Below are 27,218 nucleotides of genomic sequence, written 5' to 3'. Positions count from 1 at the left end.
TCTCACGTCTTTAATGTCCAAATAATTTGTAATTGTTTTGTCTGGCCAAGCAAAATGACAGCTGCCGCAAGTCACCGGTATTTTCAGGACTTAAACTGTATTTATACATTGTCACGCTCTATTGATACAATACATTGTCACAAAGGGAAGATGGCAGCAGCTATTTCTATAAGCATGTAATTACTTTTCACAAGAAAATTTTTATCAACGTACAAACGAAATAGGTAAGTGTTTCAGACGATTCAGAATTTTTTAAAATACAAAACATGCTGCTGTAATATATTAATATAACACATAATGCCGCCGAGATAAGAGCCAACCGGTCGAAATCTATTTGGGGTAATGGCCAGTTCGTTTGGGCGATAATCAGTCTCCCTTTTCATAGCGTTCGCGTGGTGCTCTCTAAAATGAAAGTTTGACAAAAACAGATCATTTAGTATGATAGCCAGACCAAGTCATACCTTGGACGGGTCTAGCATAATAAATTGTTCTTAATGATGTATGTACCTCTATTAGCTTTACAGCTGCTATCAGTGGTACCAGTCGCAAGTTTTGTATTATAATGGGTCAACACATGGCGTACATTTAAAACCGTCTAATGCATGGTCCTCTTGAAAAACATATAGTGACAATGTTTCAAACCGAGAAACTAGGGGCCCTGAGTGGCCGAGTGGTCTAAAGCGCTCTCCGTTACGGATCACTGCCATCTCGCCTCTGTCTGCGTGGGTTCGAGTCTCGGATTCGGATGTATGTGAGAAAGCTTGCCAGTAGCTTCTCGTGGGTCGGTGGTTCTTTCTGAGGTTTTCCTGGGTTCTTCCTCCACCATTAATACTAGCCGCCATGTAATGCCTATCGTGCGCTGAAAAATGGTATTACACCATACAACAACAACAAACCGAGAAACTGTATTTTCACACCTAGCCTCGATTTCTTTTTCAACTAATTCTGAAACTTGACATATAAGGCCTTGTAATACAAACATGACGGAACATGTCCACTTAAAAATTTCAACGTCTGACACGTGTCAAGCTGTTTCCGGCACTGCAGGCTAAAATCTAGTTGTGTAAGTAATTACGTTACTGACTTATTTCATTCTCGCAGGACAAGTATTGTCGGTCCACTTTGTTCCACACCAATCCTTATCATATTTAGCTGGAAGAAACAAATAACCTCTCGTGGATAAGAGTCTCTGTCCATAGCATGCGAAATCAATTACGTATGAAAGACCTCATTCGTGACCTGTTAGGTATTGAATAAGGCACTAACTTAAAAGTTGTTTAACTTGGGGAAACTTGCGTGCGACATGTGTTGGTGTGTAAGAATGCCTATTCCTACCAACCTCCTCATTTTGATGTAACAAGGGATGTGATTGGATCGGTTTCTTTCAGCTGCATTGATTCAGAGAGCAGAGCAGTAGATATCGTTTCAGTTAGCTATATTGCCAGTGATTAATATGGAACAAAGTAGATCGAAGATCTTTGGCCAAGTTTCGTAAATTCGCGTATTAGTAAAAAAAAAAAAAAAAAAAAAAATGATCACTTCCATTTAGGTATTCTGGGATCCCAGACTACAGGCAAGATTTATTTACCTCCGATATTGAAAAGCTTAGCAACGTCCAAAAGTTACACACCTAAACTAAAGTTCTGACAACGGAAGTGCTCCAATAAGCATAGGCAATTTCACGCTTAGCAGTAACACATGTTGACACATTTCTTTATTAAGAATTGTGCTTAGTTTAAATTGCAACCAAGAGACGTGTTGGGAACTAATTTCTGTTATTATACAGGCGTGACCTCAGAGCTGATCGGCGTAGGGGTAATATCCAAAACTGGACAGTAAATGATAAATGTAATCTGATTAAAATCAGATCTCCACTGTCCTAAGTGAAGATCAAACTGCGACCACTAAGAGGTCATGTTCTAGTGACCTATGGTATTACCATAATCGCTAATTTTATCAGCCAATCGGATGAAGTCTTATAGCTTCGCCTTTGGGAGACTGAACAGTATCACCAAAGAGCATTACTTTGAGAAGAACAATTTGATTCACTTTCAAATTTCTAGTACTTTCCTTTCTAATGGGTAACTCAAAGGACACCAGAAGATGACCCCTAAGCGGTCGCTGTGAGATGTTCACCCAGGACAGTGGAGATCTGATTTTAATCAAATTGATAATAATCGCCATATATCAGATGTGCATTGTTAGCTGGCATGACACAGAATGGGCTTTTTGCAAGCGATGTTGGTATCATTTTATCTAACACACCGAGGTAGGTTTTTTATGTATTGAAGAGAAACCTGTCAAATCAGTTTCATTGGACAGACTATCTCTCCAGAGTCTACTGTCAAAACTATTTTCCATCTTATAATGACTTTTTTTAACCTAACCCATTCGTGACTTGCATCCGCCCATAATGAAGTGAAATAACCTAGCATTGATCATACGTTTTACATCATTACGCATCACACCTAATCTGTGAACAACAACAAATTCTCCTACCACTTTAGGCTTGCTTTAATGGCCAACTTGAAAACATCCTATATGCCGTGCTAGATATGGAAAAAGTGGAAATCTCTGCCCATTACAGATTAGGTACACATATATTTAATTTGGACATCAAGACTGTCAAGGTCGGCCCATTCTGGTGTCGGACTATTCGGCCGTTAAGGGCCAAGATCGTCAGTAGGTCTACTCTGCTAGTCTCGTAATCGTACATTTTTAAACTGACATAACTCTTGCATAACAGCGAACGACGTTTAACACAAAGCTTAAATCATTATTTGTTGCTGCAGGCGTATGCAATATCAATAAGCTTTCGCACATCACTAGGATAAATTGAAAAAGGTGAACAATCGTCAGCTAGAACTGAACTATCGAGTTATCGATCCAATCCTTGCCTCAAATACATTAATTCATTTATAAATATTGTATACATAAAAGTTAAAAAATGCCTCTATCTCTCACCCCTAGGCCAAATTTAGGAAACAGTCAGACAAGTGCCTGTTAAGAAAAATGCCCCATGACAATGATTTTGTTTTGTAATTTACATACATACTCAGAAATATAAAACGAGATTTTGCAGTTGTTTCCAACGCAAATAACTTAAAACGTAACACTTTGTCCCACATATAAAAACCCTTATTTTTGGTATCGAGAAAGTAATACATACATTCTAACCCGCGTATATGTTATATCGTGCTGATCGCTACGTCTGGTGTACATGCTACTCTGAAATATGAATGTTACAAATATTGTCGTCGAATTATGTGACCAGACGTGCATAAATCATTCTATGCAGCAAATTAACAGGGATGCAACTTTCAAAGAAGTTGTTTGGGTTCAATTCCGGTTGCACAGTGGTTTCACTTATCCTTTTTGGGACAATCTACAGTTATGTGAGATTTATCAATAAGCTGAGTAAATACAGTTGTCAGCAAGGTTAACTACTGCCATAGATCAAACGTTCCCCAAAAAAATTCGACCATGGCCATGTGCTTTGAATTTCTTTACGCCGTTAATGACTTCTTTTACTTCCGGGATTCAGGATGACCGAGTGGTCCAAGCGCCCGCCTTTACCGATCACTGTCATTTCACCCGTGTTCGCTTGGGTTCGAATCTAGGGCCAGTGCACGTGAGAAAGCTGCCAATAGCTTACCGTGGGTTGGTGGTTCTTACCGTGGGTTGGTGGTTCTTACCGTGGCTTTCCCGGGTTCTTCATCCACCACTTACACTGGTCGCCATCTATAGCTTACCTTGTCCTGAAAAAATGGCGCTAAACTTCAAAACAACAACTTCTTTCACTTCAAATACGGGCCCGATCCTAGGATGTGAAGGGCCCATGGCAGCATGCGGAACCCTAAGGCAGCAAGCGATGAGCGGGGCCCCAAGCAACAAAAAAAAAAACAAATGCATTGCAGCGCGGGGCCCTAGGCGGTTGCCTCGTTCGCCATGCCCTAGGACAAGGCCTGTTCAAGTACATTAATGCTCTCTTGTAAGGTCTCACTGTTCCATTTTGTACAGCATAACCCAATCATCTTCGATAAATGCATATAATATATCGTCCAAATTATGCCTTAAGTTTGGCATGTGAATGACGTCATAATTTCTGTCAACGTAATTTGCAATGGACGTCCAATCTCTCTCTCTCTTCTATATAGAAAGAAAAGTAAAATTTACAGAGATAAATGGTTTATAAATAAAGAATATTAAATAGTGATAGCGATTCATTAAACTCGCCTTTCACGGAATTAGATATACAAACGGGTGAAAGCATGACAAGTAAAGTGACGTTACTTCGTCATTCTGTAATGCGACTAGTAGGCAATGGTTGAGAATGACTCCAAGTTTGGATACATGTTAATAAGTCCGGATTAGTTCTGGATACAATTTGAATTCATATTAAAAAATATGCGTATTTCCAGTATAAAAAGACATATCAATAAACTTGTACGAAACGAATCGGTAACACCTTATTTAGCCTTAGTGAAAAGTTGTAGGCTTCCCGTGTAGACTGAATAAATGTGACAGTGTTATAAACTGCAATGGGAATGACAGTGCATGAAGATTGATGGAGTACGCTAAACAAACCTGACAGTGTTATAAACTGCAATGGAAATATACATATACATTCGCGGAGTAGGTTGTATAAATCTGACAACTTCATCAACCGCAGTTAAATGTCGTACATGTAGATTCATGGAGTAACTGGTTCCTCGTACAACTCCATTATTTGAATCCATCTTTACTATTCATTATATTGTTTTTACATCGCTGTTCTACACAATACTTGTTTTTACCCGTTTCAAACTTCGATACGGTTATCGACTGTATCGGCAACTGTCTGATGGAATCACGTGATATCATACATAGATTCATCAAGGCAACTCTCAAAACACAGATTAACGACGCAGTCATACCTTGTACAGTGCTAAGCTGATCGAATACATTTTTAGAGACGTTTCCATTTATTTAGTATATTTATTTAATCCACTCAAAATAAGATACCGTTCTCTTTTAATGTTGTCTAGACGAGGACGAACCTCCGCCATCTTTCCTTCCCAACCTTTGAGACATACATGCAAATTGTCCCTTACAGATTTTGTCTTCACACTATTTTGGAATAAATGCAACGAGTAAACTTAACTTGAACAACTCGTGACTTGCTTTAGACAGTTTCATCCACTTTTATTGCACAACGTAGGCGTGCAGAATAAGATGCGCGTTGTTTGCGAAATAGAATGGGGAAGGGAATTTTAAACACGTACCATGGTAGTACTGCATTTGATTCCACTCCATTGATTTGTCTAATACGTATCCAGCAAGAGTATCGGGAACAAAACATCACACACCCGCCCTATATTTAATTATCCTCTTTGTAGATAAAATAACTTTCTGTGCAGAATCTACTTTCTTCTTTTTGTCATAGTGACACGAACCGTTGACCCAAAAATCGAAAAGCTTTATCTTTACCACATAAACAGTCCATGCATAGAGGTTGGTCCAGGCATATGATATAGAACTAACATTATTTTGTGAAAAACATATTTTTTCTTTCAAACAGTGATTTTGATCTTTGACCTTTTGGTCACAACATTAATAGAGTTTTAATTAATCTCAAGTTCAAGCTGTTCATAAACTTCATCAAATGTAGGTAGTGGACAACTACAACTATTGTGTGAAAACCATTCTTCTTTTTTCAGTAAGTGACGCTGATATTTAACCCTTTTACCTCAAAATATATTAGGTTCTAACTTATCCCATTATCCCAAGTGCAAGCCATCAACACGAGATGGTAGCTGTAGGTGCTGAACAAATATGAACTCGATACGAGTCTGTCAAAGTCACACTGATATTTTAACCTTAACTCGATACGAGTCTGTCAAAGTGACATTGATATTTGAACCCTAACTCGATACGATTCTTTATCACCCAAAGTATAAGCCATCCTCAAAGTTTGGTAAATGGCAGGCATGCGTATACAAACAGGAACTGGACCAATACCCGGAAGTGATTCTATTCAGAGCAAATGATCACTTTCACTGTTTTCAGGCCATGCATTATTTTTACAACGACATTTTGTAACAAAAGTCAATGAAATCGTTCAATGCATAGCACGAAATGTAAATGTGAAGTATACCGTTGTATTTATCCTGTACGAAATATGAAAACAAGACGATATATAATAACGGAATTTCCCGGTATGGCTCTAATGTAGAGAAGCGATGTAGTTGTTGTATGCTGGAGATTAAACATGGGTTTTTTTTCTGAATGAATCCATGGGATTATATTAAATAAAGATTAATCATGCCATCTTGTGAATGTATCCATGGGATTAGATTAAAATAAAGTAATACTGTAATTCTATTTTCAAGTCTGAGATCGGCCTCAGTGTTCGGTTTCAGAGTTCATTTGCATTACCCCCATTTCTGTGTAATGTATCCCAGTTACTGCGCTCATATTTCGAACTCAGACATTAGTGAAATCCGCCGACATACTTACAAAGTAAAACCCCAGTTACTGCCATTCTGGGATAGGAGGACATGATTTGTAACTTTCTGAAACTAATTCATTGTCATTTTCTAATAGGAACCAAACACAGTATCCAAGCTCTATTATGCCACAACAACACATATAGTACATGTTCAATCTCGAACAAAGCTAGAATCATTTCTTCCAGATACCAGCCTTTGTGATGGAGATCATTTCAATCTTGTGCTTATTAGCATTTTACTAGCGTATGTGTGCATGTATTCGCCGTTTTCCAGAGAGGGAGAGAGAGAGAGAGAGTAGGCGAGGTTCCATAAAACAAAGCAAAACTATTTTTCTCACTTTATTTATGAGCCCAATTTTCACCCCCATGCAAATCTCTCTCTCTCTCTCTCTCTCTCTCTCTCTCTCTCGGCCGAGTCATACCAAAGACTTACAAAAATGGTACTAACAGCTGCCTCGCTTGGCGCTCAGCATTAAGTGGTTAGTGTTAGGACTGGTCGGTCTGGTGTCAGGATAATGTGGCTGGGTGGGACATCATGCTACATGTGTGCAGCATGATGCCCCAGTGCTAGACATCATTATAAACTGACACACTGCAGACATCGTAGCGATATGACTGAAACATTGTTAAAGCTAAGTTGAAATCCAAATCACACACACACACAGAGTACTCAGCATAGTGCGTGAGGTACAGAGAGAGAGAGAGACACAGAGAGAGGCGGGGGAGTCCATGTCTGAAATAACATAAATATATGTATATATTTGTTTAGTTTGTAACATATGTACTGTCTACTGATGTCTAACTATTCAAAGATTGACAGTAAACTTAACCGTATGTACACCATATCAGCCCCTACAACAAAAGGTAACCTATTAAGATTTCACTTCGCACAGAAATTAGCAAACATATATGTCCATGCTGTGCCCAGTCAAGCACATGCAATTTGCAGTTACACGCTGTCAAAAACTGTCCTCAATAAATCATGTATAAGAACAGTTTGTTAAGGACCTTTCAAAGGGCTACTCACACAAGTACATTAATACGGGATTTGATTTTACTACTTAGACATAAATCATCACACAATTTTTCAAAATAATATATTATCAAAATCATTCTATCATTAAATTTTATATTTCTTAAAACAATGTTTACATATTGTATCAAAGAACGATTTCAGACTCGCTCAACTGCTGGAAGCAAAGAATGTGTAAATTACACTGTATATGCAATGCTTTCGCGATTCTGCATCTGCATTAACATGTACTTAGGTACCGCAAAGACTACTGATGGTTAAAATGAGCCAAAAACTAGGTTTGAAACACATCAGTTCATTGATTTATGTCAAAATGAGGAATATATTCGAAACTTACCGCACAAAGATGGCAAACTGAAAGAAGCACTGCAGTCTAGATCAAAATCAGCTGAGATGACTACTGTAAAAACGGCGCAATTTGACCTCAGCGGGGCACTCCAGGGAACAATGAATCGTACACTACCTTTACATTACGGTTTTGAAGGGCATGAACATATTCGTATCACGTGGCATTATCCATTACTATGGAACGTCATGACTCTCTTATGTTGTTGATTTTAATTATATCCAGTCCATTTGTCATTCTATCCAGTCCATTTATCTTTATACGTAGTCCATTTATCAGTATATACAGTCTAAACGCCTTTATATGCAGTCCATTTATCTGTATAAGCAGTCCATTTATCTGTATACGTAGTCCATTTATCTGTATATGCAGTCCATTTATCCGTATACGTAGTCCATTTATCTGTACATGCAGTCCATTTATCTGTATATGCAGTCCATTTATCTGTATATGCAGTCCATTTAATCTGTATATGTAGCCCATTTATCTTTATATACAGTCTAAACGCATTTATATGCAGTGCATTTGTCATTATATGCAGTCCATTTATTATTATTTGTAGTCCAAACACCTTAATATGCGCTCAAACACCTTGATAAGTAGTCCATTTATCATTATATGCAGTGTAAACGCCTTGATATGCAGTGTATTTGCAATTATATGGAGTGCAAACGCCTTTATGTGTACTGCGTTTCTCATCATACGCAGTCCATTTATCATCATATGCAGTGCAATCGTCTTAATATGCAGTTCATTTCAGATTATATGCACTGCAAACGCCTTTATATGCAGTAAAAACAACTTTATATCTAGTGCTTTTAACAAGAATACATTTAAATATTGATAAAGATGTTGTTAGTTGCAACTATACTTTTATCATGTCATTGGTTATATAATGATGAGGATATGGGAGCCAAATGTCTTTCATAAGGACATGACGAAGCAACCGACCCTGACACCCCTCGACGAGTACCGAACCCGCGACCCTTAGAGTACGAGTCAGACGCTCTACCAAGTGAACTTAAACGAGAAAATACGATGATCTGGTTATCTTTTTATATAATAACTCCAAATGATCACCGTTATAATCATACACACAGTTACGTCTAGTTATGGGCCGTTCATTTAGTACGTACGCATGGAGGGGGAGAGGGGTAACCCAAATGCATACGCTTGCGTGTGGCAGGGTCTACTGATAACGTACGTACGCATAGGGAACCTGGGGTGGTGGGGGTGAAACCTCAATAATAATTTGCCTAATATGTAACCTGTTCGACTGGGTTCAGTCGGGGTTGAATTTTAGTGGACACTAGACAAAGTGTTTAAAGTTACACAGCTCATATATTTGATGCAGCCAGACATTCAACGTTGGTGGACTATCTGTTTTATTAAACACTTTAATATTATTTTTCTTTTATGGTTTGGGGTCATCCATTTAGTATCTGCACAAAAATCTGGCAAAGCTTGACCCCCCACCTGTACACATGCGTACGTTTTACACCCCTCTACCTGCGTACGTACGCTTGACGCACACACCCTCCCGAATTATATAAAACAGTTGGTTTACAACAATGCGTCCACTGTCTGGCTTTGAACATCCTGAAATTCGTTGCAAAGATTTATAATATCTACTTGTTGCTCCTTTGTCGAGTTTACCCCTAGCTTATCGCCAGCGTCACTTTCACCTGCTCTTGGAGGAGAATCAACATCCACGCCATCGTTCTCGTCTGCCTGCATTGGCAGCAGCACAGCACTCTTGTATCCACGCAGTACGTTTACATGATATGTTACCATATCGCGCCTACCGGGTACAGATGCCTTGTTATTAACATCGTTTACCTTTCGGACCACACGATTAAGTCCCTGCCATTTTGTCTTCATCTTGGACGAATTGACGGCAAGATAATAAAGACTTCATCCCCTGGACTAAATTATCTTGTCTTCATGTGACGATCGTACAATTCCCTGATTTTCCTTCAGCAATGCAACTGTTTATCTTCGAGAACAGTTCCGATGTCGGTCAGCTTCTCACGCATATTCACAATATGCTCCACAGCTGACTTTTTCCTCGTATCCTTTTCTCCAATAAACAAACCTCGTAAAATCGGCATTGGCCCTCTAACTGGCCAACCGTATACCATCTCAAAGGGTGCGAATTCAGTTTCCTCATGTGAGACTTCGAGTATTCAAACAACAAATATGGTAACCAATCATCTCATTCATTCTTGTTGTCTGTCCAGAGCTTCCACCACAATGACTTCAACGTCCCGTTAAAACGTTCTACCGTTTCATTCGCTTGTGGGTGATAAGGCGTTGTTGTAACTCCACGGATATCCAATAGCTCATACAACTGTTTCGATTAAAGTTTTAGTGAAGTTGGTCTATTTGTCGGTTAATATGACCCTTGGAAAACCAGCATGGCTAAACAACTACGCTTGTTGCCTACATATCCTTCAGCGGAAAAGCTTTGTGATATCTCGTAGCATTATCAACGACCGTCAGAATGTATATGTGTCCAGACTTCATTCTAGATAACGGTCCTACAATATCCACAACAATTCTTTAGAACAGTTCTGTTCTCACGGGTGGTAAAACCATTGGTGCTTTCCCACCTGCAGTCCGTTTTGACGTCATCTGACATTCATGACACGATGTACAATATCTTGTTATATCTGAAAACATTCCACGCCAAACGAACGATTGGAGAATCCACGTTTTAGTTTTCTCCATATCTATGTGATCTGCAAGGGATCGATCGTGTGCCAGCTCCATTTCCACTTTTCGTAATCCTGCTGGTACAACAATTTGCACCCCTCCACGCGAACCATCACCAGATTTCCATTTCCGCCGCAAAATATCATTCTCCCAGAACAATGCCGCTGGCTCATCATCTTCACGAGTAGCAAAGGACTTCTCTCTAATACTCTGCAGTGAAATATCCGCAATCTGTAGTTTCGACAACATGTCTGCATTCATTGATGAAAGCTTGTCAACTTCAATGTCATCATGCTGATCAGTATCTGCTGTCTCGATGCTGTTGTTGACAACTTCATTCATATTCTCATCCTCACATTGGTCACTATTTTCCACAGTCCTACCATCGCCGATTCCTTTAACCAACGACCTCGTACCAACAAATGCCCCTTTCTTACTAAGGATATCCATCCGCAATAGAGCTTCAGCGGCTAAATTTGAGACAAATCCTCACTTGCGCCAGTCCCTTTTAATGCGGAATGTCGACATGTATCACATACAACTGTGCGGAAAATGGTTGTCAAAGAGATTTTCTCTTATCAAGGTTATATCTGAGTCAAGTGTCCTTCACAAACATAACCTCGCCTCCATTTATTTTTCATGCTTGTGAATGAGCCTCTTATGAATCGTTTTGCTTAGCAAAATATGTAGCGGGAATTCCAGGATACTTCACGTCATCCTTTTGACAATCCAACGCAGTATGTCTATATTGCTTGCACCAATAACAATGCCTGTTATTATATTCCAGATGGTCGTTCTTTGTTCCTTTTCTGTAAGTTTTACTCTTTCTCACTCGATTTCCCAACGCATCATTTTCAATTCATATTCCATTCCTAATTTTTCTCTTTCTAATTCTAGTTTTTCCATTTCTCATTCGATCTCCTTCTGTCTTAACTCCAGTTCTCTGTCATGTGTCTTTGCACTAGGTTTTCGCTTTGTTTCCTTGGGTGGTTGCATGTGCTGAAGGTGAAGTTCCCCTTCATTCTCCGGAATCTCAGTATCTGCAAATACCATCAAATTCTGAACGGCTGCTTTTCTTCGAGGTCGTCCTGAAGCAAACGTTGCTCAGTCAACTTCTACGTCATCAGCAACCGACATACTGACAAACTATATGTACGCACTGTAGGTTCTATCACTATATTCACAGCCATCATACAAGTTTTTCTTATCTACGAAGATATACACTTTGTACTTAGCAATCAACAACTGTACGTTATACGCACAGTACACATCACACACATATTCGCTGAATTCACAGCTTTCAGAATTGTTGAACACAATTCCAACGTAATGAACTTTTCCAAAAACTTCACCGAATTATTGGAATCATCTGCACTTAGCAGCCAACAACTGTACGTTATACACTTAGTACAACCATTCACTGCTAATATCACACACAGGTTCACTGAATCCACAGCTTCCAGAATTGTCGAATACAATTTCAACCTATTGACCAATTCCGAATAATTCACTCGGATTTTTTGGAATCGGTACCGCTGCCACCAAAATGGTACATTCGGGTTCAAAGTACACATAAAAACCAAGTAAGGGTCCTACAAGTTATGTAAAATAAAGCTAAAATGTTCACAAAAACTAAAACCAGTGTTGCTTATAGTACCAAGCCCAGCTACATAACTGCCTGCTCTCCCACTCTGCTCTTGTTTTAATAATGGTTAGAGATAAAGGATTTTAATTAATTTTACATCCAAGGACATGAACTGGCCAAGGATGAGTTAACCATGAGAAGATAAACAACTGAACCGAACCTGTTGACAGTCTCTGGTACAGTGCCGGATTTAGACATAGCGAGGCCCTAAGCTGTGGGAAGCTGTGGAGACCATATTTGGTACAAAATCACTTTGAGAGGCTCCTTCAGCAGCAGAGGTGGTGAACAGACCACTTGCTTTAAACTCCATTTATGAACATAAGACCTCATACGTAAAAAACCCAAAACATTAGGGTCAATAATGTCAAACCAAAGTCTTTAACTGACCGAGAGTTTCTCTAACTGGGTTACATTATCTTTTTGTCGTTCGTGTTTTTCAAAATTTTGTTTACCCACCGTGACACTCATTTGTGGTCGCACCCTCTCTGCTGCTATATTGTGTGGGTAATTAAATCATTATTATATCAATAATGAAATCTTACACTAGCAGACTAGCTAGAGAAAGATTAGAAGCAATTAGAAGATATCTTCCAGTTCATGATGCTCTCAAACAAAAACTGCAAGAACGACAAGAAGCACAAGTTGAATATGCAGAAGATAAAGATATATTTTTAAAACCTGTTATAAAGGTTACTGAAAACGTTGCAGAAGCTGCTGAAGGTCTTCTTCCAGTAATAAGACAAACTGCTGATCAAACTGAAGATAGCAAGAAGAATCAAACAGACAAAACGAATTTTAAGAGATCTTCCAGGTAAAATAGCTGCCGCTCAACCTACTGGCAAGGAATAAGAGATGCTTGAAGGTTTAGGTGAAATAAAAAAAGATCTTGAACCAAAACTTAAACCTAAAGTAAGAAAAGAAAATATTCCATTGATTAATGTTTGTTTAGAGAATGTGCTGTAGAAGAACTTAGAAAAGGTAAGGAGGAAAATTTACTGAATGCTGCAATGGTAGCTTTTCTTTTTAAAAAATGATGCTTTTAAAACCTGCGTATGCTGGTGTAAATGTTGATAAACTTTTTAAATTGGTATATCGCATATCTTGCAACAAAGGACAGGTTATAGATGATGACATAATATATCATCGATATATTACTGAGATAAATAGATTGTATGCAGAGTCACAAAAACAACAACCTTCTCAACCTCCTAAATCTGACGTTTCTCTTAAAGATAATTGACGAGAAAAGGTTTTAATGCTATCGCGAATGCAAAATCAGAAGTTTATGATGTTGCTGCAAATTATAAAATTATAGGGAAATATGTAAGAACGAAATATGCCGATTTTTGGACAAAAGATGATTGGGTTAGAGATGTAATTCATATCTCTACTAATCAAGATTATCTCAAAGATAATGATCCTGATTTTGAAAACTTTGAAAAAGAAGCAAAAGAGAACAACCTAAACAACCACAAATTACAACTTCCTCAAATTCCTCAACAGCTTCCTCAAATTCCTCAACAACTTCTTCAGATTCCTCAACAACGACAAAAGTAAAATTACCAACCAAATCTGAACCTCAATCTTATCAACCTTCTAGAGCTGAAATTGAAGCTGAAAAATAATGTACACCTAAAGGTTTAGACACAATTACGAATGTGGATTATTCTAAAACATTAGATATTGCTGCAAAATATGATGAAAGAGATATATATTTAAAACCCGAATATAGATCTTTGACAAATGATGATTGGATTGATAATATAGGCTTAATCACACTTGGTTCTAAGTATGAACATATTTTCCCCCATAAATTATTTCATGAATATGCAAGAGAACGAGAAGAAAAATTGAGACAAAAAGATTAAGATTTTTATACTGATTGGAAAACCTGAACCAAAACAGGAAGTGGAATAGGAATTTGTCCTGACAGTGTTCTTGCCAATGTTGACCCACTAGAAATTCTGATCGTAGGAAAACGCGCAGGAAATAATTCTCCAGAAAGTATTAATGAAATATCTGATATTTGTCGAAGATTACTTGCAGGCGGTGTTGTCGATAATACTATTTATTATTTCTCATTAATGACATTGTTGATAATTATTACAGCGACTGAAAACAATTACTTAATCAGCAGGAAATTTAAAAATGATTATACACAATGCTCAACGTGTACATGTAATAGATAGGGTAGCAAACTCACGATTGCCAACCTACAAAACAATTTACGGAGATTGGCTGGGTGATATTGTTCAAGGTTCATTTAAGAGAATAGTTCCAAAAGCAATAACGATTGCAAAACAATTAGTAATGAAACTATCGACGCCATTTGCGATAAAGGTATCAGTGCTGTTGGTGTTGGTAATGTTGCCGGTAAAGCATTTTCAGCAATCAAAGAAAGATTAACTCGATTGGGACGAAGAAAACGACGGCCAGTAAAATTACCCAGCACTGAAATTATGTCTGCAAATATCAGTAAAATAATAAATCAAGCTGCAAATCAAGAACCAGCAAAGTTGGCTGTTAATGAAGTTGTTCCTACAAAGTTGACTAATGAAATTATGCCGGTAAATACAAGTTGTATTTCAGGAAGTGGTCTTCGTGTTAGACGAAAATAGTTATAATAAAGTGTTTAAGCGTATATCCGATCCAGCGTTTGATATGGACGCACCAGTTCTTAAAGATGGATCTATACGCGATTATCAATATTATTCTTATGAGGCACTTGTACCAAATCAACGTGGTCGAATCGAATTACAAGTTCAAAATACAAGCAGATATTTCTTACCTGCTGAAGCATGTATTGAAGTAGAAGGATACCTTATAAAAGCAGATGATCCATTATATGGTGCTGCGGTTAGCTTTGGTTTTGTTAATAATGGTATTATGGCGGTGTTTGATAGCGCTACATACATGGTTGACGGAAGAAATATTGAAACAATTCAAAACGACGTTGATGTTGCTACAACGATAATAAATTTAGCTAGATATTCATATGATTATACAGATCCGCTGGTCCGTCAATGATGTTTGTAAAAGATAATACTAATCATCCTCAATACATCAGGGAAGTCGAGGGTAATGTAAAAGACGCTTCAGGAGCTGCAGCTACACCAGCAATTGTATCAATAAACGAAACTTCTAATTTGGGATTTGCTGTATGTAGAAGATTTTCATGCGCAATTCCTCTGTCTTATATCATTGGATTTTGTAGAAATGTCAGAAAAGTTATCTTTGGAGCGAAACATACAGTTGTACTTGTAAGAAAAGCTAATGATGATGATGCACTTTGGCGCCCTATCGGCAAAATACTATTAACAAAGCTTTCACTGTGGATGCCAGTGATGACTCCATCAATTGCTGAAGAAAAAATATTAATTACTTTTACGACTTCAGGCGCAAAATCATTGTTATCATGGTTGACAATGACCACATATAGCATTTAGAGTAATGTCGCTGGGTTGTTCACATGGTGTATTGCGTCGCAACAATGAGTTTCTGCACCAAGACATATTTATCGCTTTACAAAATACTACACGACTAAACTCACAAGTACATAGTCATATGATATTTGACGACCTAGCAGTTAGTGAAGTTTCTTTAAGGATAAATGGACATCAAGAACCATCTGAAGATATATTGTTAAATTTTGAAAACAATTATGTAGCACATGGATATCATCGCTTAATGACGTTTATGGGACGTGATCAAAATCTAGATAACGGTTTACAAACAGTTAGATTTCACAACACTGTTTCCGATCTATAACTTTCCGCTGGAGCATATAGACTTATTTAAACAATCTGTCGTTGATATCCATTTTAAAGCTCGCGTGAACCCATGTGCTAGCTTAATTATAGATCAATCGCAGTTATTCTTTCAGACAAAGCAATGATACTTGAAGGTGTTGGTGGACGAATGAGTTATTGACACTCTCGTAGAAAACATGTAATTAAATCGCTCTCAATATTTATAATGTCATATCATCATGTTAGCGTTACTCTGACTCCTGATCAGATTAAAATGCTTCAATCAAATTCAGCAAATAACACTGGAATAAAAATATCACCAAAATAAAGAACAGATGACAGGTGATCAAAATAAACTATCATTGTCAGAACGTCACCTCAGGCATTTTAATGATGTCAAACAATCAAACACATGCGTTAAACTCAATCTTTCTGCTAGTGTAGTTAAAGACTCAATTAAAACAAGGGGTATATTTTCACATCTTGCAGCTATACCAGCGTTAATAGCTGCTGCAGCCCCAGCTGTTGCAAGAGCAGCTGCACTTGAGATGGCATTAAAGAAATCAACAGGACAAGGATTTAAAAAGAGGGGAAGGGGTCTAAGATTACCATGAACCCCTTATTGATATGGGAAAGGTCTGAGACTTCCAGGAACAATTCCTTAATTCTTCCAATGTCAAATTTTGATTTACTTGATGCTGCTAAAAAGTTAAATATAAACGATTTCAACTGGGTTTTTTTGCGTGATCAATTACCAAAAACAGTCATACAATACTGAGACTGGTATTATTAATCTCGATACTAGTTCTTATCCTGGTACTCACTGGGTGTCATTTGCGATTGATCCAATTATTTATTTTGATTCGCATGGACTGGCTCCACCAAAAATAATTTTTAAATTACGTAAACACAATAAAAACTCCGGTCTGGTATTCAACAGTACCAACAAAAACAGTAACCGATCCGCCAATATGTGGCCGTGGAGTAATTTCTGTACTTGACTCTGTGTCATCATCAACATTACCACCTCATAAAGTCGTGCACTATTATACAAGTAGACGCGACGTTTTAAACAGATCTTAAAGTATAATGGTTGATATTTACGGAAGATCTTCATGTAAACAAAAACAAAAAAACCGACGGAATAACCCATGAAAATGTGAGTAAACAGATTAGTGATGAAATATCTGAATTATTAAATATTGCAAATGTAGATCCAAACCAAGTGGTTGTATTTCAAGATAAGCATGGATAATTAAAAACAAGTAATCTTTCATTGAAAGATATCATCGTTAAAATTATTGGAGAAACTGAAAATAATATCAGTGTGTTTGATAATAATGGACAAATTAAACCCGGTGTTATTGTGTCAACGATATTAGTATTCGTGGTCTAGAATAAAAATCCGGTGATACAATGGCTGGTTCTCTCAATATGTATAATAACAAAATGCATCCTTCCAATGAAGAACTCGTTAGTTTCAGTTAATAATTAAATGACAACATTTGGATCTCATTATACTACTCATGTAAATACTTGTTTGAATTATCGCAAAAGAATAAATAGAATTATTGATGCGTTCTTTGAAAAATCAGCATTTGTTGGTTTTACACTCTCCGAAATGAAATAAACTACCGACAATGTAGTATATACAGTAGCGTCTGGACAAGCATTATGGTCACCACTCAATAAATCTATCAAACATCGCGCTGAGGTTACCAGTGTATACAAGCTCGCAGTATTTGGTATTACAACATTTATAATATCTACCCCAATTATTTTGAAAATCTGCCAACTAGTCATCAGACTTGGTTTAGTGGGGATATGGACATGACTAAGTTCAAAAACTTATTTTCAAAATCAAAATCTACTCCACACGGATTTATAACAATAAATTAGCATGATCCTCGATCGCGATATCGTATAGGTCTTGATAAAATATTTGGTTAAGAGATTGATATATTAATGATTTAATTACTCACGCATTTATAGCAGTAGAGAGGGTGCGACCACAAATGAGTGTCACGATGTGTAAACAAAATTTTGAAAAACACGAACGATAAAGATAAAGTAACCCAATTAGAGAAACTCTCAATCAGTTAGAGGCTTTGGTTTGACGTTATTGAACTTATTTCTTTCTTCTTCGTCTTTTGTTTCGTATTAGGTTTTATATTCATAAATGGAGTTTAAAGCAAGTAGTCTGTTCACCCCCTCTGCTGCTCCTTCAGGGTGCTCCTTCAGACTCTGAGTCACTAAGTTGTAGCTTGTTTAGCTTATGCCTAAATCCAGCACTGCTCTGGTATCAAATATCCAGAATGCTTGGATTAATATTCTGGCCAACTGTCAATATTAACCGCCTGAATCTGATTCAGGCACTTAGAATTGAATAATACTGACAACACCAAATCATTGAGAAGTGAGTTGTCCCATTGGCAGTACGCGTCTGATTTAATCCCTTCGGTGTTATATAAATAAACAGAACCCCGCGCAAATTTTTGCCTAAACACATATAAGACTCGTGAAGTGGAGGTGCGTTGACAATAACGTCACACTTTCGGTGCTCGTGAAATTGCATTTACCTTACAGGAACATCCTTCGGTCATTTCCGTAAACTCTTGAAATAACCTATGAAGTAGTTGTAGAAATACACATAAATTTGGTGTTTGTTAATTAGCCTATGGTGGAGGGCACAGCATATGTAACGAAGCACATAAGGCCGACATTGTTGCAACTGTCACTTTGTCCCTTACTGCCGTCATATTGTTCTACGTGAGAAAAAAAATTGTACATCTCACTGACGACGAAATAATCTGATGTTTAGTTCTCAGCTTGACTGAAGAGACCGAGGATGTTCCGACTGACAGAAAACTATCATTATTCATCTCTAGCGAAAGTACATAATCTCCGTACTTGTTTTCCCATGATGCACCGTGCCTACATAAAATAACAAGCAGTTACTGCACTTCGGGAGAAAGTTTCCAAACTAAGAGTTACAGGAATGACGTTATTGTTCTGACTAACCAATCAGAAGAAACATATTTAATATTTACTGGCCTATGATATTGGCTTGAAAATTTAGGCCGGGTACTAACAAATAAATGGGGGAGGGGTACGCAACTGTCAACGTTGTGTCAAAGTTATGATCGTATATTTACACACATCTTAACTAAAGTGACAATTCCCCCCGATCCACCTACCTTCCACCCTCCATCAGTCAAGATTTGTTGATCTAGCATTCCAATAAGCACACTGCCAAGCTTCGTTGCGTAATAAACGTTGAGTGTGTTTAGTTCGACAGACTATAAAAACAGCCGGTTCATCTTCGCTAGCCAAGGTTCCAATATGTTAACACTAGCTACACCTTGGCGGATTGAGCAAATATTTCTGTGCTTAGGGTTTGTGAATTTCATTGGATGCGACCGCAAGCCACCGCATTCAATCAAAATTTGAACACTGTTCCTTAATGATCGAGGCAAGGGGAGCACACAGTTTGAACGGACTCATAAATAAGCTCATTTCCGCTGCCGGTCCGTGTTTGTACAAATAACTTCCACTCAAATACATCTGTAATGGGTTCTCTGTAGGACGTAATCATACTTTCTATGTTAAACCTACAGAGTATCGTTCTGATGTCGATTGCCTCCACCATCTTCTGCTGATGTACAATACACCGCTGTTACACGCTATTTGTTACTTGGCTTTACATAGTAAGGGAGGGCAACTGATGAAATCCAAACGATGTCACTAGGACAAATCACTAAAATATCTGCTCGATCCGCCAAGGTGTAGGTAGGGTTAACATATCTGAACCTTGGCTAGCGAAGAATGAGGCCGGATAAGTGATCGTCTGTCATAGTAGTACATCGTAGTAGCTGGTGATAAATGACTTAAACACAAATTAAGTAAGCTCGTATATCATCTTTGTTAGTTCTACAGTAGCAACTCGCAGTTATAACAAATTTGTCCTGTATTACCCCAAACAAACGGTGTTGCCATTACAATCTTGTCCTGTATTGTCGCATATAGACAGTTCTGTCATTACAATGTATCTTGTATTGTCCCATATATACAGTACTGTCATTACAAACTTGTCCTGGTTTGCACCAAACAAACAGTATTGTCATTACAAATTTGTCCCGTATTGCCCCAAACAGTATTGCCATTACAAATTTGTCTTGTAATGCACCAAACAAACAGTAGTGTCATTACAAATTTGTCCTGTATTGTCCCATATAAACAATAATGCCATTACAAACGTGTCCTGTATCGTTCCATATAAACATTACTGCCATTACAAACGTGTCCTGTATTGTCCCGCACAGTATTGCCATTACAAATTTGTCATGTATTGTCCCATATAAACAGTGCTGACATTAAAAACATGTCCTTTATCGTCCCATAAAAACAGTACTGCCATTACAAAGTTGTCCTGTTTTGCACCAAACAAACAGTGTTGCCATTACAAACTTGCCCTGTATTGTCCATTATAGACAGAATTGCCATTACAAAGTTGTCCTGTATTATCCCATATAGACCGTACTGCCGTTACAAACTTGTCCTGTATTGCCCCAAACAAACATTATTGTCATTACAACTTGTCATGTATTGTCCCATATACACAGTATTGCCATTATAAACTTGTCCTGTATCGACCCATATAAACAGTACTGTCATTACAAAATTGTCCTGTATTGCCCCAAACAGTATTGCCATTACAAATTTGTCCTGTATCGTCTCATATAAATAGTATTGCCATTACAAACTTGTCCTGTTTTGCACCAAACAAACAGTATTGTCACTACAAATTTGTCTTATATTGTCCCATATACACATTATTATCATGGTAAAATTGTCCTGTATCGTCCCATATAAACAGTACTGTCATTACAAACTTGTACTGTATTGCCCCAAACAAACAGTTTTGCCATTACAATGTTGTCCTGTATTGTCCCAAACAAACATTACTGCCATTACAAACTTGTCCTGTAATGCCCCATATAAACAATATTGCCATTACAAATATGTCCTGTATTGTCCTATATAAACAGTATTGCCATTACAAATTTGTCTTGTATTGTCCTATATAAACAGTATTGCCATTACAAATATGTACTGCATTGTCCTATATAAACAGTATTGCCATTACAAATTTGTCTTGTATTGTCCTATATATACAGCATTGCCATTACAAATATGTCATGTATTGTCCTATATAAACAGTATTGCCATTACAAATTTGTCTTGTATTGTCCCATATAAGTATTACTGCCATTGAAACATGTCCTTTATCGTCCCATACAAACAGTACTGCCATTACAAATTTGTCCTGTATTTTCCCATGTACATAGTATTGCCATTATAAACTTTTCCTGTATTGTCCCATATAAACAGTACTGTCATTACAAACTTGTCCTAGTTTGCACCAAACAAACAGTATTGTCATTACAAATTTGTCCCGTATTGCCCCAAATACACAGTATTGCCATTACAAACTTGTCCTGTATTGTCCCATATGAACAGTACTGTCATTACAAACTTGTCCTGTTTGGTTCCAAACAAACAGTAATGCCATGACAAATTTGTCCTGCATTTTACCTAGTAAACAGTAGCCCCATTACAAGTGTGTCCTGAATTTCATCAATAATACACAAATATTTCAAGGTTATTGTACTACGGTAACGTATCATATGTAGAGAAAAACTGTGGAAAAAGACAACCTCAAAGGGAATCATCCTGTAATGGGACAAAATAATTTTAAAAAGTTCAAGATAACACCATTTATATATTTTGACTGGCGAGTGATCTAAAATATCTTTGATATTATTGGGCAATAATACAATTCTCAAAATTCTCTGCCGTGGTGCACATATTAGATATCCATCCCCCACCCTTTTTTATAGAAAATGGTAGACATCATCAGAAGTCTTTTGTTGAAAACCTCATGTCATAATGATCATCCATTCCCAAGAAGTCGTGACAATAAAATTTGAAGACAGTAGTCGTTGCAACCATACTGGATGTACGACTGTCATCATTTTCATTTAAAATTTCGAAAACAATCCGACATAATAATCGCCTACTCACGGAAGAAGCTACAAAAAGATTTTTAAGACATTTGTCGCAGCCATATTGAATGTGTGACAGGGACCATTTTCATTTAGGACCAACTCGGTATTATAAGAAGTTTACTCGTCAAAAGACCGAGCTGATATCGCATCCATTTGAATAGATGTAGAGATTAAAAAATATTTTCAAGATAATACTTTCGATTCAGTATCAGCAATAAGAAGATATTCACTTCCGCCCAAGAAGACATCACAAAAAGTCATATCATGAAAACCACATGCAGCTAAGACAATCCATACACGAGAAGCAGAAATAACATGATTTTCAAGATGGCCACTTTGGCATCCATATTGGACATATGATCGCCACCATTTTCAGTAAGAACCAAGTAGACACCCTAAAAAATGTTTTAGTGAAAATTCCATGCTAATATGACCATCCGTTCAGGAGAACGATAACATGGTATTCATTGTGGCTGTAATGGCAGCCATGTTGGTCTTCAGATCGGCACGATTTTCAACTAGGACCAGCATGCTATCATAAGAAGTCTTTTAGTTGTAAACCCGTTTTTACTATGTCCATCCATTCAGGAGGAGTCGCAAGTAAAAAAAAATTCATGATGGTTGCAATGGCACGTCAAATCCGTAGGTACCATTTTCATTTACGACAAACATATGGGATAAGAAGTATGTTGTTGAAAACCCGATGTTGATAACAGCACCCACTCACGAGGAGCAGTGATCACAAATTATTAGTTGTCAGAGCAGTACCCTTTTCATTTAGGACCAATCAGATCATTGAATGAATATGTGTGCAAATTTCAAGTCAATCCTCCGAGTAGTTTTAGGAAGACCTGCGATAACAAACCTGTGTCAGCGGACGGACAACTGACCATCCCATAAACTCTTTTCATCTATGACGAGTAGAGCTAAAAACTATTGATGTATAATTTATAAACCACACAGTCGGTAAAGTGATTCTAAGTCTATAATACATAGAGCCATTTTGAATGAAAATATTTATCATAACGGCTCTGAAACAGTAGCCAGAATAGCTCTTGAGGTTAGGTTTAATGATCTCTCAATGCCTCAATCAGCCTATGCGAGGAGTGCATAAGACCGCTCTGGTGGCCTAATGGGTAGAGCGTCTGCCTCGGGTGCTGAGGTTTGAACCCCGGCCAAGTCATACCAAAGACATGAAAATGGTACTTAACAGCTGGCTTGCTTGGCGCTCAGCATTAACATGTTAGTGCTAGGATTGGTCGGTCTGGTGTCAGGATAACGTAACTGGGTGGGACATCATGATACATGTCTGCGGCATGACGCCCCAGTGCTAGACATTACTATAAACTGCCACAGTGCAAACATCGTAGTGATTTGACTGAATTTTTTTAAAGCTATGTTAAAAATTCAAATCACACACACACACACACACACACACACACACACACATTCTGTAAGTTGTGTATCTGCATTTCTGTAAAATTAACAGTATCCCTCCCACACTTTGGTTTTGACCAGTTTATTTGTTTACAAGCTATCAGTTTGCCCAAGCGATGAAAATTTACCATGTACAATAATGTGTCACGCAGAGATACAAATTTTGATTTCCAGTGTAATTATGCCACGCCAATTACCCACCTAATATGCTAAGAAATAATTAAAAAGAACAAAGAAAACAAGGTATCGAGCCTAATGTTCCTGAAAATAATGCAGTTTTAGTGTTCACATAATTGTCATACGGACACAAAATCTATATTATACCGTCTTCATTCCTCTCGATTCCATTGATACTAAATGTGTCTTTCACCTGATGTTATCATAAAATCTGATAAATAAACGAGGTCCTTTTACTCTTAAAACCATGGGGTCAATGTTATATGTACAGGTAGTTAGCTAGACGGGGTTTTCTCTGACCCTTGCCACCCTATTTTTGATATCTTTATATTTTGACATTTATGTTGAGGTGTAGGGTCAGAGTCCATTCTCTATCGAAAATTTGGAATTCACCATTTGGTGTCGGCATCGGTAACCTCTTACTAGCCGGCCCAGAAAAATAAATGACCTTTCATCGAGATATACCTGCACGAAATCGATAGGAATATGATTTTATTTCTTAAAAAATCGTGAGCATAGCATTCGTCATCTCTTGAATCCGCTGACAGACGAAACGAAAGAATGTTAATGCTTAAATTTGATCTGGATCTGGTCATTTGTATCCGGAGTCACATGACTATATAATATCGCAACCAACATGTCAATGACATCAGAGGTCATATAGTCACGTGATATCGACAATAAACAAATTTCCAAAGTTTTTTTTTCATACATAGAATTTGGACATATTACATAGAAGTCACTTAATGTTTGTAAATAAATATAATACACACTTAATTCTCAACATATTTATTCTGAGAACAACGACCAGAAACCTGGCGGTATCGCAGCAGGGTGGAGAAAACCATTTTCAAGAAGTACCGAGCACGAGTCAGCAATGTTTGTGTTGGTGTCACGTGACTACCATATTGACATGTGCTCTCTGCGTAGTGAATCTGGTTTTCCTTAAATTGTTCTAACATTTACAGATTTTTGGTCGCTGTTTTCAGAATAAGCATTTTGAGACGTTTATGTTTTTTTTCATTTTTTTTTAAAAATTACGTGACTTTCATTTATATGTTCGATTTGTTTTCCTACAGCAACATAAAAATTGTTTATTGTTGATATCACGTGACTGTATGACCTCTGATGTCAATGGAATGTAGAGAGTTGTGTAGTCACGTGACTAGGAATGCGAATGGCCAGATCCAGATGAAATTTCAGCAACGACGTACTTTCGTCTCGTCTGTCAGCGGATTAAAGACAGAACGAATGATATGATCGCAATTTATGAGAAAATAAATAATATTCCCGTCAATGTCATGCGGGTATATCTCGATGAAAGGTCGTTCAAATTTCCTGGGCCGGCTAGTAAGCGACTACCACATGCCGACACCAAATGGTGTCGCAAATCCCAAATTTTCGATAGGGAATGGACTCTGACCCTACTCCCCAACATAAATATCAAAATATCAAAACTGGGGTGGCAAGGGTCAGAGGAAACTCAGACTAGTAGTTAGCTTACACTAATATAATTTCTGAAATGTCTTAAAATGAGCAGAGTCGGGTTCTGAACGTTCCCTGCTATCAACCTGTCCAACATGTGGGTGCTACATTTAGGGGAGGCGACCACTTGGACCTCGGGCGTAAAAATAAAAGAACAAAAAAATGTATTGACACAAGTGAAGGTTGCTGGGAGCGCGCCGAAGACGCTCCTCGCCCGCAGCCCAATTTGGTCTAGAGCCGACCCTGCTACCATGTATCATGAAATAATAGGGCTGTACAGGAAATATACATCTGAATGCATACAATGAGTGAATATTCCTATGGGCCCCATACATACATCCACGCATTACTTACCGGTTCTGTGTTAGCCTTTAAGTGCGTTTATAAAGGTCAGAACAAAGACTATGTATTTCCCCAGAAAGGTGACCTAATTCCTGTTCATTCACCTTCTCTACGCTACACTGCTGCTATACAGTCCCAGTATATACTATGCTGCATCCTCGAGTGTGCATAAGTGCCCAATATGTAGGTACAAAAACCTATAACATACGATGTCTGTTTTGAAGGAATCGTTGTGCTAGCTTCCCGCTGAGTGGAAATACTGCACTGTTAAGGTGAAATGATGTATTCAGTCGATTTCGAATCGATCAGCAACAAGGCTTTTCTAAGTGTAGACACAAAGTCAAGCATCTTTGTAACCCACTGTAGCTGCTACTGGGACTAGTTACACTGACATGCGTCTTAATTTGTGTGATGTGATTTGGATTTTTAACGTGTGCATGCATATATATAAGTAGTGAATAGGGGCACATTAGCGACAATGGGAATTAGCATTACAGACCCCCCCCCCCCCGGTCAGATTAGCGACAATGGAAATTTAACATGGCGAAAAATCGTGGGTCAGATTAGCGACAAGGGAAATTAACATGGGAATAAATCGTGGGTCACTCTAGCGACAAGGGGATTTTAACATGGAACTATAGTGTGGGTCTGTCTAGCGACAAGGGAAATTAACATGGGGGGAATAGAGTTTGGGTCTGTCTAGGGACAAGGGGAATTGAACATGGGGAATAGAGTTTGGGCTTGTCTAGGGACAAGGGGAATGGAACAGGGGACTATAGTGTGGGTCTGACTAGGGACAATGGGAATTTAACATGGGGAATAGATCGTGGGACTGTCTAGGGACAATGGGAAATTTAACATGGGGAATAGATCGTGGGACTGTCTAGGGACAATGGGAAATTTAACATGGGGAATAGATCGTGGGACTGTCTAGGGACAATGGGAAATTTAACATTACGGAAACCCCTGGGGGATATAGCCTCAAGGGAATTTAACATATGGAAATTGAACATGGTGGATCTGTATAGCGTCAAGGGGAATTGAACATGGTGGGACTATCTAGGGACAATGATGGTAGAGGGTCAAACACAACAGAGACAGAAACATACATACACTAGTACAAGCGTGGGATTTATATATAAAGCATTACCAAGACCTGAAATCTTGCTGGGGTGTTCAAAAATTTGCATAATTGTAATGATGCTATAAATAGCTATAATCAAGGAAATGCTCAACGACAAAACGGATGTGACATAAGTAACGTTAAAATGACGAAATTGTCCCAGAATTTAAAGGAAAATAAACATATCCCCGAAACTTAAGTTACAATGGTTTAGACTAAAATGGATAAAATTAGTAACTACTTACAATATCAACTTCTGTGACGATCGTGGATAAATACCTATGTATCTATAATCAGCTGAAATTCCTATGAAATCCCACTATCTATTTATAGCTCCAACTTGTGGGTTTCTCCTTTGGAAAATCCCACTATCTTTTTATAGCCTCAGCTTGAGTGACGTTCCTGTTTATGAATTCTAGTATATATGCAAAGCTACAAAATGTGGAAATCCCCAAGTCGATATTTATAGTCTCAAAATTTCCAGCGTCAGTGACGTCACTGTACTGAACACTAGGGGATAAATGGCAACAGTGTTGCAAGTGGCTGACCTGAATACGCGCTACTGTAGGTAGGTAGGTAGAGTGTATCTGATAGGGATAAAGTGAGTT

At 37.9% G+C, this 27,218-nt stretch overlaps 1 protein-coding gene across 2 annotated transcripts in view; it reads right to left on the bottom strand.

Annotated features, from left to right (window-relative positions):
- LOC149788554 (uncharacterized) overlaps positions 1-25,886 on the bottom strand; it is a 70,265-nt gene extending 44,379 nt beyond the window's left edge. The window contains exon 1 of one of the 2 annotated variants that reach the window (XM_089974587.1): positions 25,500-25,886. The gene's annotated coding sequence lies outside the window, so the exon portion shown is untranslated. Of the gene's footprint in view, positions 1-7,860; positions 8,012-25,499 lie in introns of those variants that run through there. The other variant, XM_089974584.1, reaches the window with a different exon arrangement.
- Between the last annotated feature and the right edge of the window lie 1,332 nt (positions 25,887-27,218).

The sequence above is a fragment of the Sinohyriopsis cumingii genome, chromosome 11 (assembly GCF_028554795.1).
Source record: "Sinohyriopsis cumingii isolate HCF-2022 chromosome 11, ASM2855479v2, whole genome shotgun sequence".
Lineage (NCBI taxonomy): Eukaryota > Metazoa > Mollusca > Bivalvia > Unionida > Unionidae > Sinohyriopsis > Sinohyriopsis cumingii.
Note: the sequence above shows the minus strand (reverse complement) of the source record. Positions and strands in the feature narration are given on the sequence as shown.